The sequence below is a fragment of the Triticum aestivum genome, chromosome 1A (genome assembly GCF_018294505.1).
Source record: "Triticum aestivum cultivar Chinese Spring chromosome 1A, IWGSC CS RefSeq v2.1, whole genome shotgun sequence".
NCBI classification, from domain to species: domain Eukaryota; kingdom Viridiplantae; phylum Streptophyta; class Magnoliopsida; order Poales; family Poaceae; genus Triticum; species Triticum aestivum.
Genome location: NC_057794.1, coordinates 463988483 through 464003376, shown reverse-complemented (window position 1 = coordinate 464003376; position 14894 = coordinate 463988483).

Below are 14894 nucleotides of genomic sequence, written 5' to 3'. Positions count from 1 at the left end.
CGTACCCCCAAACGATCAGATACGGAGCCAAAAACCTAATTCCACCGCCGCAACTTTCTGTATCCACGAGATCCCATCTTGGGGCCTGTTCCGGAGCTCCGCCGGAGGGAGCATCAATCACGGAGGGCTTCTACATCATCATCCAAGCCCCTCCGATGAAGTGTGAGTAGTTTACTTCAGACCTACGGGTCCGTAGTTAGTAGCTAGATGGCTTCTTCTCTCTTTTTGGATCTCAATACAATGTTCCCCCCTCTCTCGTGGAGATCTATTCGATGTAATCTTCTTTTTGCGGTGTGTTTGTTGAGACTGATGAATTGTGGGTTTATGATCCAGTCTATCTATGAATAATATTTGAATCTTCTCTGAATTCTTTTATGTATGATTGGTTATCTTTGCAAGTCTCTTCGAATTATCAGTTTGGTTTGGCCTACTAGATTGGTTTTTCTTGCCATGGGAGAAGTGCTTAGCTTTGGGTTCGATCTTGCGGTGTCCTTTCCCAATGACAGAAGGGGCAGCAAGGCACGTATTGTATTGTTGCCATCGAGGATAACAAGATGGGGTTTTTATCATATTGCATGAAACTATCCCTCTACATCATGTCATCTTGCTTAAGGCGTTACTCTATTTTTAACTTAATACTCTAGATGCATGCTGGATAGCGGTCGATGAGTGGAGTAATAGTAGTAGATGCAGGCAGAAGTCGGTCTACTTGTCTCGGACGTGATGCCTATATACATGATCATACCTAGATATTCTCATAACTATGCTCAATTCTGTCAATTGCTCAACAGTAATTTGTTCACCCACCATAGAATACTTATGCTCTTGAGAGAAGCCGCTAGTGAAACCTATGGCCCCCGGGTCTCTTTCTCATCATATCAACCTCCGTCACTTTATTATTGCTTTGCTTTTTACTTTGCCTTTTACTTTTCACTTTGCATCTCTATATCAAAAATACCAAAAATATTATTTATCATCTCTATCAGATCTCACTTTTGTAAGTGACCGTGAAGGGATTGACAACCCCTAAGCGCGTTGGTTGCGTTGAGCTATTGTTGGTACGAGGGACTCACGCGTAGCCTCCTATTGGATTGATACCTTGGTTTTCAAAAACTAAGGGAAATACTTACGCTACTTTGCTGCATCATCCTCTCCTCTTCGGGGAAATCCAACACAGTGCTCAAGAGGTAGCAATGACAGTGGTGAAACTATCCGCAGGGCTTCGCCAAGCACAACGGACATGGACGGAGGAGGAACCAGAACTAGGGGGAGACGGGGCGCCGCACACGGCTTGGGGATCGTGGTCTCTGTTGCCCCTCTCCCTCCTCTCATATATATAGGTGGGGGAGGAGGGGAGGCAGCCTAGGGCGCCCCCAAGAGGGCCGGCGGCTGGCCTGGGCTCCTGCCCTGGCCGCGCCCCTTCCTTTCTTGGCGTCTGGGGAGAAGGCAGGAGGGGAGGCGCCCCCCTTTCTTTTCTCTCATGTGAAAGAGAAGGCGGGAGAGGCTATCCCTCCCCCTTTCCTTCCCTAAGGGCCAGCGGCCTAGAGGTGGGGCGCACAAGCCCCTTGTCGGCTGATGTGCTTCTCTCGGTGGCCCAATAAGCCCAATAACTCCCAGCGGCCTTCCCGAAACCCCTTCCGGTGATCCGATAAATACCCAATGCATTCCAAAACCTTTCCGGAGACCAAATAGTATCATCTTATATATCAATCTTTACCTTCGGACCATTCCGGAGCTCCTCGTCATGTCCATGATCTCATCGGGGACTCCGAACAACATTTGGTTACCAACTCACATAACTCATATAATACTATATCGTCAACAAACATTAAGTGTGCGGACCCTACGGATTCGAGAATGATGTAGACATGACCGAGACGCTTCTCCAGTCAATAACTAATAGCGAGACCTGGATGCCCATATTGGTTCCTACATATTCTACAAAGATCTTTATCAGTCGAACCTTTATGACAACATACTTATTTCCCTTTGTCTGTCAGTATGTTACTTGCCCGAGATTCAGTCGTCAGTATCTTCATACCTAGTTCAATCTCGTTACCGGCAAGTCTCTTTACTCGTTTGGTAATACATCATCTCGTAACTAACTCCTTAGTCACTTTGCTTGCAAGCTTCTTGTGATGTTGTATTACAGAGAGGGCCCAGAGATACCTCTCCGTTACACGGAGTGAGAAATCTCAATCTCGATCCATGCCAACTCAACAAACACCTTCGGAGATACCTGTAGAGCATCTTTATGATCACCCAGTCATGTTGTGACGTTTGATAGAACCCAAGGTATTTCTCCGGTATCCAGGAGTTGCATGATCTCATGGTCGAAAGAATAGGCATTTGACATTATTAAAGCAGTAGCAATAAACTGAACGATCATATGCTATGCTAACAGATGGGTCATGTCCATCACATCATTCTCCTAATTGCACGCTAAACATGTTGAGCACTCACCATTGGAGAACTCTAGGTCGCTGGATTGACATCATTTGATGGATGAGATTAGTTGGTTTTGCCCATAAGGTCTTTTTTATTGGTATGGATATAGATGCTATATATGTTAAATGTTTTTCATGAGAAACTTCTGATCTATTCATTTTCAATCATGACAATACAAAGAACACCAAAGGTAATAAAAATTACAACTAGATCCGTGGACCGCCTAGCGACGAATACAAACACTGGTGCTAGCTGAAGGCGTGCCGCCATCCTTGCCCCTCCCTCATCGGAGCCAGGAAAACCTTGTTGTAGTACACAGTCGAGAAGTTGTCGTGCTAAGACCCCATAGGACGAGCGCACCAGAGCAGCAACCATGGCGGATGAAGGAAGTCGTAGACAATGAAGGATCAAACATGTAAAAACCCAAACGAAGACGAGTGAAGACCAGATCCGAACTAATCCACTGAAGACCAACATCGAACGAATCCCACAAGAGCTGATGGAGACACACCTTCACATTCCGGCTGATGACGTTAGACGTGTTGGGGAACGTAGTAATTTCAAAAAAATTCCTACGCACACGCAAGATCATGGTGATGCATAGCAATGAGAGGGGAGAGTGTTGTCCACGTACCCTCGTAGACCGAAAGAGGAAGCGTTAGCACAATGCGGTTGATGTAGTCGTACGTCTTCATGATCCGACCGATCAAGTACCGAACGCACGGCACCTCCGAGTTCAACACAAGTTCAGTCCGATGACGTCCCCCGAACTCCGATCCAGCCGAGTGTTGAGGGAGAGTTCCGTCAGCACGACGGTGTGGTGACGATGATGATGTTCTACCAACGCAGGGCTTCGCCTAAGCACCGCTACAATATTATCGAGGTGGACTATGGTGGAGGGGGGCACCGCACACGGCTAAAAGATCAAATCAATTGTTGTGTCTAAGAGGTGCCCCCTGATACGTCTCCGTCGTATGTATAATTTTTGATTGTTCCATGCCAATATTATTCAACTTTCATATACTTTTGGCAACTTTTTATACTATTTTTGGGACTAACATATTGATCCAGTGCCCAGTGCCAGTTCTTGTCTGTTGCATGTTTTTGGTTTCACAGAATATCCATATCAAACGGAATCCAAACGGGATAAAAACGGACGGAGCTTATTTTTGGAATACTTGGAAAATTCCAGAAGAAAAATCCACGCGAGACGGTGCCCGAGGTGGCCACGAGGCAGGGGGGCGCGCCTGCCCCTCTAGGCGCGCCCCTGATCCTCGTGGGCCACCCGTAAGGCGGTTGATGCCCTTCTTTGGCCGCAAGAAAGCTAATTTTCGGAAAAAAAACTCACGGCGAAGGTTTCGATCCAATCAGAGTTACGGATCTCCATATATATACGAAACGATGAAAGGGCAGCAGGACAGAACGCAGAAACAGAGAGAGACAGAGAGATAGATCCAATCTCGGAGGGGCTCTCGCCCCTCCCGTGCCATGGAGCCCATGGACCAGAGGGGAAACCCTTCTCCCATCTAGGGAGGAGGTCAAGGAAGAAGAAGAAGAAGGAGGAGGGGGGCTCTCTCTCCCTCCCTTCCGGTGGCGCCGGAGTGCCACCGGAGGCCATCATCATCACCGCAATCTTCACCAACAACTTCACTGCCATCATCACCAACTCTTCCCCCCTCTATGCAGTGGTGTAACCTCTCTCTTACCCGCTGTAATCTCTACTTAAACATGGTGCTCAATGTTATATATTATTTCCCAATGATGTATGGCTATCCTATGATGTTTGAGTAGATCCGTTTTGTCCTAATGGTTATTTGATGATCGTGATTGGTTTGAGTTGCATTTTTTATTATTGGTGTTGTCCTATGGTGCTCTCCGTGTCGCGCAAGCGTGAGGGATCCCCGCTGTAGGGTGTTGTAATACGTTCATGATTCGCTTATAGTGGGTTGCGTGAGTGACTGAAACACAAACCCGAGTAAGGGGTTGTTGCGTATGGGATAAAGAGGACTTGATGCTTTAATGCTATGGTTGGGTTTTACCTTAATGATCTTTAGTAGTTGCGGATGCTTGCTAGAGTTCCAATCATAAGTGCATATGATCCAAGTGGAGAAAGTATGTTAGCTTATGCCTCTCCCTCATATGAAACTGCAATAATGATTACCGGCCTAGTTATCGATTGCCTAGGGACAAATAACTTTCTCGTAACAACAAGCTCCTTACTAAAACTAATTTAGTTGTGTCTTTATAAGCAGCCCCTAGCTTTTATTTACGTTCTCTTTATTATCTTGCAAACCTATCCAACAACACCTACAAAGTACTTCTAGTTTCATACTTGTTCTAGGTAAAGCGAACGTCAAGCGTGCGTAGAGTTGTATCAGTGGTCGATAGAACTTGAGGGAATATTTGTTCTACCTTTAGCTCCTCGTTGGGTTCGACACTCTTACTTATCGAAAACTGTTGCGAACCCCTATACTTGTGGGTTATCAAGACCTTTTTCTGGCGCCGTTGCCGGGGAGCAATAGCGTGGGGTGAATATTCTCGTGTGTGCTTGTTTGCTTTATCACTAAGTAATTTTTATTTGCTGCTTTTGGTTGTTCTTTATCTTTAGTTATGGATATGGAACACGAAATACCAAAAAAATTAGGTGTACTTTCTGCTCATGGAGATGGGGAATCTCCTAAAACCCTCGATGTTGGTTATGTGAAAGATATTATGTACTACTTTAATAATCCTGAGAAAACCCCATTTAATTATGTAATGGGAGTAACGTTGGATCAACGTGAATACTTTAGGGATTACCGCTTGACACAAAAAGGGAAACTATTATGGGATCAAATTCATATATTGAACTGGTATGCTAGGCAACTATGCTTGAGATATGATTATACTTGTTGCTCTAGGGTGAAGGCTCCACACCTTCCCTTTTCATGTGAATTTAATGATAATGAAACCTTGGCTTCTCATGCTAGAGGTATATATGATTACTATGATGTGGAACAAATAGAAGAATTTGTTGCTTTTAAGGGTGCTTATGAAATTGAATCTTTGTTTGAAAAGTATGAAGCTTTTGATGATGATGTTTATAGGCCTGAAAATTTAGCTATTCTAAAATATTGCTATGATAATTATGAATATAATTCCTATATTAATGCGCTTATTAAGAAAGTCTCCGCTGTGCAAGAAGAGACTAATATTTTGCAGGAGTCTATGAAAGAAGAAATTGATGAAACTGTGAGCTCATTGGATGAAAAAGATGAGGAAGAGAGCGAAGAACAAAAGGAGGAAGAGCGGATTGATCACCCGTGCCCACCTTATAATGAGAGTAACTCTTCAATTCATACATTGTTTAATTCCCCTTCATGCTTACAGAAGGATGAATGCTATGATAATTGCTATGATCTCGTTGATTCTTTTGAAATATCCCTTTTTGATGATGCTTGCTATGCTTGTGGCCAAGATGCCAATATGAATTATGCTTATGGAGATGAACTTGCTACAGTTCCTTATGTTAAACATGAAATTTTTGCTATTGCACCCACACATGATAGTCCTATTATCTTTTTGAATTCTCCCGACTACACTATATCGGAGAAGTTTACCCTTATTAAGGATTATATTGATGGGTTGCATTTTACTATTACACATGATGATTTTGATGAATATAATATGCATCTACTTGCTGCTCCTACTTGCAATTATTATGAGAGAGGAACTATATCTCCACCTCTCTATGTTTCCAATATGATAAAATTGCAAGAAACTGCTTATGCTATGCATTGGCCTTTACTATGTGTGCATGAATTGTTCTTTTATGACATGCCAATGCATAGGAAGAGAGTTAGACTTCGTAGTTACATGATATATGTTGCTTTGTGCTCACTACTAAATTACAAATCATTGTTAATTAAAATTGGCTTTGATATACCTTGGGATCCGGGTGGATTCATTACTTGAGCACTATATTCCTAGCTTAATGGCTTTAAAGAAAGCGCTGCCAGGGAGACAACCAGAAAGTTTTAGAGAGTCATTTATTTCTGTTGAGTTCTTTCATATAGTTTAAAAACATCAAAAATAAAGAGGGGAACCCAAAACATTTTCAAAAAGGAAAGTGAAAGTGAGAAAGACAAGCATTGTTGAAGTGGGAGAGCTCCTTGAACTTTGTTCATGCTCATGGCAACTTTGTGAATCTTGATTACAGAAAATTTTCAACAAAAATAATTATCCCCTTATACAATTCGATTGTATTATAAAAATAATGTGCCAAGGTTTGCCTTTAGGATGTTTACATTTGCTTGATGGTTTGTATGGTGCAGGACAGAAACTTTGGCTGTAGTGCATGATTTTACATTTTTAGCTGGAACGTCAAATGGTTCTGATTCTTTTTGCACTGTCTTTCTATAATTTTTTTTATTTTTCCTAATTTTGGTAGAATTTTTCAAGTATCAGAAGTATGGTGAATGTTCAGATTATTACAGACTGTTCTGTTTTAGACAGATTCTGTTTTTGATGCATAGTTTGCTTGTTTTGATGAAACTATCGATTCATATCAGTGGATTAAGCCATGAAAAAGTTATATTACAGTAGACACAATGCAAAAAATATATGAATTGGTTTGCAACAGTACTTAGAGTAGTGATTTGCTTTATTATACTAACGGATCTTACCGAGTTTTCTGTTGAAGTTTTGTGTGGATGAAGTGTTCGATGATCGAGAAGGTCTTGATGTGAGAAGAAGGAAGAGAGGCAAGAGCTCAAGCTTGGGGATGCCCGAGGCACCCCAAGTAAATATTCAAGGAGACTCAAGCGTCTAAGCTTGGGGATGCCCCGGAAGGCATCCCCTCTTTCTTCAACAAGTATCGTTATGTTTTCGATTCGTTTCGTTTATGTGACATGTGCAATCTTGGAGCGTCTTTTGCATTTAGTTTTCACTTTTCTTTTATGCACCATGCTGGTATGAGATAGTCCTTGGTTGATTTATAGAATGCTCTATGCATTCACTTATATCTTTTGAGTATGGCTTTATAGAATGCTTCATGTGCTTCACTTATATCATTTGAAGTTTGGTTTGTCTGTTTCTCTTCACTTAGACAACCGCCATTTATAGAATGCTCTTTTGCTTCACTTAGATTTGTTAGAGAATGGGCATATCTTTTGTAGAAAGAATTAAACTATCTTGCTTCACTTATATCTATTTAGAGAGATGATAGGAACTGGTCATTCCCATGGTTAGTCATAAAATCCTACATAAAACTTGTAGATCACTGAATATGATATGTTTGATTCCTTGCAATAGTTTTGCAATATAAAGATGGTGATATTGGAGTCATGTTAGTGGGTAGTTGTGGATTGTGGAAATACTTGTGTTGAGGTTTGTGATTCCCATAGCATGCACTTATGGTGAACCGTTATGTGATGAAGTCGGAGCATGATTTATTTATTGATTGTCTTCCTTATGAGTGGCGGTCGGGGACGAGCGATGGTCTTTTCCTACCAATCTACCCCCTAGGAGCATGCGCGTAGTACTTTGTTTCGATGACTAATAGATTTTTGCAACAAGTATATGAGTTCTTTATGACTAATGTTGAGTCCATGGATTATACACACTCTCACCCTTCCATCATTGATAGCCTCTCTAGTACCGTGCAACTTTCGCCGGTACCATAAACCCACCATATACCTTCCTCAAAACAGCCACCATACCTACCCATCATGGCATTTCCATAGCCATTCCGAGATATATTGCCATGCAACCTCCATCATCATCATATACATGACTTGAGCATTCATTGTCATATTGCTTTGCATGATCGTAAGATAGCTAGCATGATGTTTTCATGGCTTGTCCATTTTTTTGATATCATTGCTACGCTAGATCATTGCACATCCCGGTACACCGCCGGAGACATTCATATAGAGTCATATATTTGCTCTAGTATCGAGTTGTAATATCGAGTTGTAAGTAAATAAAAGTGTGATGATCATCATTATTAGAGCATTGCCCCAGTGAGGAAAGGATGATGGAGACTATGATTCCCCCACAAGTCGAGATGAGACTCCGGACGAAAAAAAAGAGAAAGGCCAAAAAAAGAGAAGGCCCAAAAAAATAAAAAAAGAGAGAAAAAGAGAGAAGGGGCAATGCTACTATCCTTTTACCACACTTGTGCTTCAAAGTAGCACCATGTTCTTCATATAAAGAGTCTCTTGAGTTATCACTTTCATATACTAGTGGGAATTTTCCTTATAGAACTTGGCTTGTATATTCCAACGATGGGCTTCCTCAAATGCCCTAGGTCTTCATGAGCAAGCAAGTTGGACGCACACCCACTTAGTTTCAGTTTGAGCTTTCATATACTTATAGCTCTAGTGCATCCGTTGCATGGCAATCCCTACTCCTCACATTGACATCAATTGATGGGCATCTCCATAGCCCATTGATTAGCCGTGTCGATATGAGACTATCTCCTCCTTTTTGTCTTCTCCACCACCATATTCTATTCCACCTACAGTGCTATGTCCATGGCTCACGCTCATGTATTGCGTGAAAGTTGAAAAGGTTTGAGAACGTCAAAAGTATGAAACAATTGGTTGGCTTGTCATCGGGGTTGTGCATGATGTGAATATTTTGTGTGGTGAAGATGGAGCATAGCCAGACCATATGGTTTGTAGGGATAACTTTCCTTGGCCTTGTTATTTTGAAAAGACATGATTGCTTTATTAGTAGGCTTGAAGTATTATTGTTTTTATGTCAAATGATAGACTATTGCTTTGAATCACTCGTGTCTTAATATTCATGCCATGATTAGATATGTGATCAAGATTATGCTAGGTAGCATTCCACATCAATTTTTTTTATCATTTACCTACTCGAGGACGAGCAGGAATTAAGCTTGGGGATGCTGATACGTCTCCGTCGTATCTATAATTTTTGATTGTTCCATGCCAATATTATTAAACTTTCGTATACTTTTGGCAACTTTTTATACTATTTTTGGGACTAACATATTGATCCAGTGCCCAGTGCCAGTGAAGGAAATATGCCCTAGAGGCAATAATAAAGTTATTATTTATTTCCTTATATCATGATAAATGTTTATTATTCATGCTAGAATTATATTAACCGGAAACATAATACTTGTGTGAATACATAGACAAACAAAGTGTCACTAGTATGCCTCTACTTGACTAGCTCGTTAATCGAAGATGGTTATGTTTCCTAACCATAGACATGAGTTGTCATTTGATTAACGTGATCACATCATTAGGAGAATGATGTGATTGACATGACCCATTCCATTAGCTTAGCACCTGATCATTTAGTATGTTGCTATTGCTTTCTTCATGATTTATACATGTTCCGATGACTATGAGATTATGCAACTCCCGTTTACCGGAGGAACACTTTGTGTGCTACCAAACGTCACAACATAACTGGGTGATTATAAAGGTGCTCTACAGGTGTCTCCAAAGGTACATGTTGGGTTGGTGTATTTCGAGATTAGGATTTGTCGCTCCGATTGTCGGAGAGGTATCTCTGGGCCCTCTCGGTAATATACATCACTTAAGCCTTGCAAGCAATGCAACTAATAAGTTAGTTGCAAGATGATGTATTACGGAACGAGTAAAGAGACTTGCTTGTAACGAGATTGAACTAGGTATTGAGATACCAACGATCGAATCTTGGGCAAGTAACATATCGATGACAAAGGGAACAACGTATGTTGTTATGCGGTCTGACCGATAAAGGTCTTCGTAGAATATGTAGGAGCCAATATGAGCATCCAGGTTCCGCTATTGTTTATTGACCGGAGACGTGTCTCGGTCATGTCTACATTGTTCTCGAACCCGTAGGGTCCGCACGCTTAACGTTACGATGACAGTTTCATTATGAGTTTATATATTTTGATGTACCGAAGGTTGTTCGGAGTCCTGGATGTGATCACGTACTTGACGAGGAGTCTCGAAATGGTCGAGACATAAAGATCGATATATTGGACGACTATATTTGGACACCGGAAAGGTTCCGGGTAAGATTGGGACAATACCAGATCACCGAGAGGTTATCGGAACCCCCCGGGAGGTATATGGGCCTTATTGGTCCTTAGTGGAAAGGAGGGGAAAGGATCAAGGGAGGGGGCGCCCCCCCAAGCCCAATCCGAATTGGGAGGGGGCCGGGGCCCCCTTTCCTTCCTCCCTCCTTCCTCTTCCTTCCCTCTCCTACTCCTAATAGGAAAAAGGGGAGTCCTACTCCCGGTGGGAGTTGGACTCCCCCCCTTGGGCGCGCCACCCTCCTTGGCCGCCCCCCTCCTCCCTCCTTTATATACAGGGGCAGGGGGGCACCCCAAAGACACAACAATTGATCATTGATCTCTTAGCCGTGTGCGGTGCTCCCCTCCACCATAATCCTCGATAATATTGTAGCGGTGCTTAGGCGAAGCCCTGCGACGGTAGAACATCAAGATCGTCACCACGCCGTCGTGCTGACGGAACTCATCCTCGACACTTTGCTGGATCGGAGTCCGGGGATCGTCATCGAGCTGAACGTGTGCAAAAACTCGGAGGTGTCATAGTTTCGGTGCTTGACCGGTCAGGCCGTGAAGACGTACGACTACATCAACCGTGTTGTTATAACGCTTCCGCTTCCGGTCTACGAGGGTACGTAGACAACACTCTCCCCTCTCGTTGTTGTGCATCACCATGATCTTGCGTGTGCGTAGGATTTTTTTTGAAATTACTACGTTCCCCAAAAGTGGCATCCGAGCCTAGGTTTTATGTGTTGATGTTATATGCACGAGTAGAACACAAGTGAGTTGTGGGCGATATAAGTCATACTGCTTACCAGCATGTCATGCTTTGGTTCGGCGGTATTGTTGGATGAAGCAGCCCGGACCGACATTACGCGTACGTTTACGCGAGACTGGTTCTACCGATGTGCTTTGCACACAGGTGGCTGGTGGGTGTCAGTTTCTCCAACTTTAGTTGAACCGAGTGTGGCTACGCCCGGTCCTTGCGAAGGTTAAAACAACACCAACTTGACAAACTATCATTGTGGTTTTTGATGCATAGGTAAGATTGGTTCTTGCTAAGCCCATAGCAGCCACGTAAAACTTGCAACAAACAAAGTAGAGGACGTCTAACTTGTTTTTGCAGGGCATGTTGTGATGTGATATGGTCAAGGCATGATGCTAAATTTTATTGTATGAGATGATCATGTTTTGTAACCAAGTTATCGGCAACTGGCAGGAGCCATATGGTTGTCGCTTTATTGTATGCAATGCAATCGCCCTGTAATGCTTTACTTTATCACTAAGCGGTAGCGATAGTCGTAGAAGCATAAGATTGGCGAGACGACAACGATGCTACGATGGAGATCAAGGTGTCGCGCCGGTGACGATGGTGATCATGACGATGCTTCGGAGATGGAGATCACAAGCACAAGATGATGATGGCCATATCATATCACTTATATTGATTGCATGTGATGTTTATCTTTTATGCATCTTATCTTGCTTTGATTGACGGTAGCATTATAAGATGATCTCTCACTAAATTTCAAGATAAAAGTGTTCTCCCTGAGTATGCACCGTTGCCAAAGTTCGTCGTGCCCAGACACCACGTGATGATCGGGTGTGATAAGCTCTACGTCCATCTACAACGGGTGCAAGCCAGTTTTGCACACGCAGAATACTCAGGTTAAACTTGACGAGCCTAGCATATGCAGATATGGCCTCGGAACACTGAGACCGAAAGGTCGAGCGTGAATCATATAGTAGATATGATCAACATAGTGATGTTCACCATTGAAAACTACTCCATTTCACGTGATGATCGGTTATGGTTTAGTTGATTTGGATCACGTGATCACTTAGAAGATTAGAGGGATGTCTTTCTAAGTGGGAGTTCTTAAGTAATATGATTAATTGAACTTAAATTTATCATGAACTTAGTACCTGATAGTATCTTGCTTGTTTATGTTTGATTGTAGATAGATGGCCCGTGCTGTTGTTCCGTTGAATTTTAATGCGTTCCTTGAGAAAGCAAAGTTGAAAGATGATGGTAGCAATTATACGGACTGGGTCCGTAACTTGAGGATTATCCTCATTGCTGCACAGAAGAATTACGTCCTGGAAGCACCGCTGGGTGCCAGGCCTGCTGCTGATGCAACTGACGATGTTAAGAACGTCTGGCAGAGCAAAGCTGATGACTACTCGATAGTTCAATGTGCCATGCTTTACGGCTTAGAACCGGGTCTTCAACGACGTTTTGAACGTCATGGAGCATATGAGATGTTCCAGGAGTTGAAGCTAATATTTCAAGCAAATGCCCGGATTGAGAGATATGAAGTCTCCAATAAGTTCTATAGCTGCAAGATGGAGGAGAACAGTTCTGTCAGTGAGCATATACTCAAAATGTCTGGGTATAATAATCACTTGATTCAACTGGGAGTTAATCTTCCGGATGATTGCGTCATTGACAGAATTCTCCAATCACTTCCACCTAGCTACAAGAGCTTCGTGATGAACTATAATATGCAAGGGATGGATAAGACAATTCCCGAGCTCTTCGCAATGCTAAAAGCTGCGGAGGTAGAAATCAAGAAGGAGCATCAAGTGTTGATGGTCAACAAGACCACTAGTTTCAAGAAAAAGGGCAAGGGGAAGAAGAAGGGGAACTTCAAGAAGAACAGCAAGCAAGTTGCTGCTCAGGAGAAGAAACCCAAGTCTGGACCTAAGCCTGAAACTGAGTGCTTCTACTGCAAGCAGACTGGTCACTGGAAGCGGAACTGCCCCAAGTATTTGGCGGATAAGAAGGATGGCAAGGTGAACAAAGGTATATGTGATATACATGTTATTGATGTGTACCTTACTAGAGCTCGCAGTAGCACCTGGGTATTTGATACTGGTTTTGTTGCTAATATTTGCAACTCGAAACAGGGACTACGGATTAAGCGAACACTGGCGAAGGACGAGGTGACGATGCGCGTGGGAAATGGTTCCAAAGTCGATGTGATCGCGGTCGGCACGCTACCTCTACATCTACCATCGGGATTAGTATTAGACCTAAATAATTGTTATTTGGTGCCAGCGTTGAGCATGAACATTATATTTGGATCTTGTTTGATGCGAGACGGTTATTCATTTAAATCAGAGAATAATGGTTGTTCTATTTATATGAGTAATATCTTTTATGGTCATGCACCCTTGAAGAGTGGTATATTTTTGATGAATCTCGATAGTAGTGATACACATATTCATAATGTTGAAGCCAAAAGATGCAGAGTTGATAATGATAGTGCAACTTATTTGTGGCACTGCCGTTTAGGTCATATCGGTGTAAAGCGCATGAAGAAACTCCATACTGATGGACTTTTGGAACCACTTGATTATGAATCACTTGGTACTTGCGAACCGTGCCTCATGGGCAAGATGACTAAAACGCCGTTCTCCGGTACTATGGAGAGAGCAACAGATTTGTTGGAAATCATACATACAGATGTATGTGGTCCAATGAATGTTGAAGCTCGTGGCGGATATCGTTATTTTCTCACCTTCACAGATGATTTAAGCAGATATGGGTATATCTACTTAATGAAACATAAGTATAAAACATTTGAAAAGTTCAACGAATTTCAGAGTGAAGTTGAAAATCATTGTAACAAGAAAATAAAGTTTCTACGATCTGATCGTGGAGGAGAATATTTGAGTTACGAGTTTGGTTTACATTTGAAACAATGCGGAATAGTTTTGCAACTCACGCCACCCGAAACACCACAGCGTAATGGTGTGTCCGAATGTTGTAATCGTACTTTACTTGATATGGTGCGATCTATGATGTCTCTTACAGATTTACCGCTATCGTTTTGGGGTTATGCTTAGAGAAGGCCGCATTCACGTTAAATAGGGCACCATCAAAATCCGTTGAGACGACGCCTTATGAACTATGGTTTGGCAAGAAACCAAAGTTGTCATTTCTGAAAAAGTTTGGGGCTGCGATGCTTATGTGAAAAAGCTTCAACCTGATAAGCTCAAACCCAAATCGGAGAAATGTGTCTTCATAGGATACCCGAAGGAGACTGTTGGGTACACCTTCTATCACACATCCGAAGGCAAGACATTTGGTGCTACGAATGGATCCTTTCTAGAGAAGGAGTTTCTCTCGAAAGAAGTGAGTGGGAGGAAAGTAGAACTTGATGAGGTAACTGTACCTGCTCCCTTATTGGAAAGTAGTACATCACAGAAACCGGTTTCTGTGACATCTACACCAATTAGTGAGGAAGCTAATGATGATGATCATGAAACTTCAGAACAAGTTACTACTGAACCTCGTAGATCAACCAGAGTAAGATCCGCACCAGAGTGGTACGGTAATCCTGTTCTGGAAGTCATGCTACTAGATCATGATGAACCTACGAACTATGAAGAAGCAGTGGTGAGCCCAGATTCCGCAAAA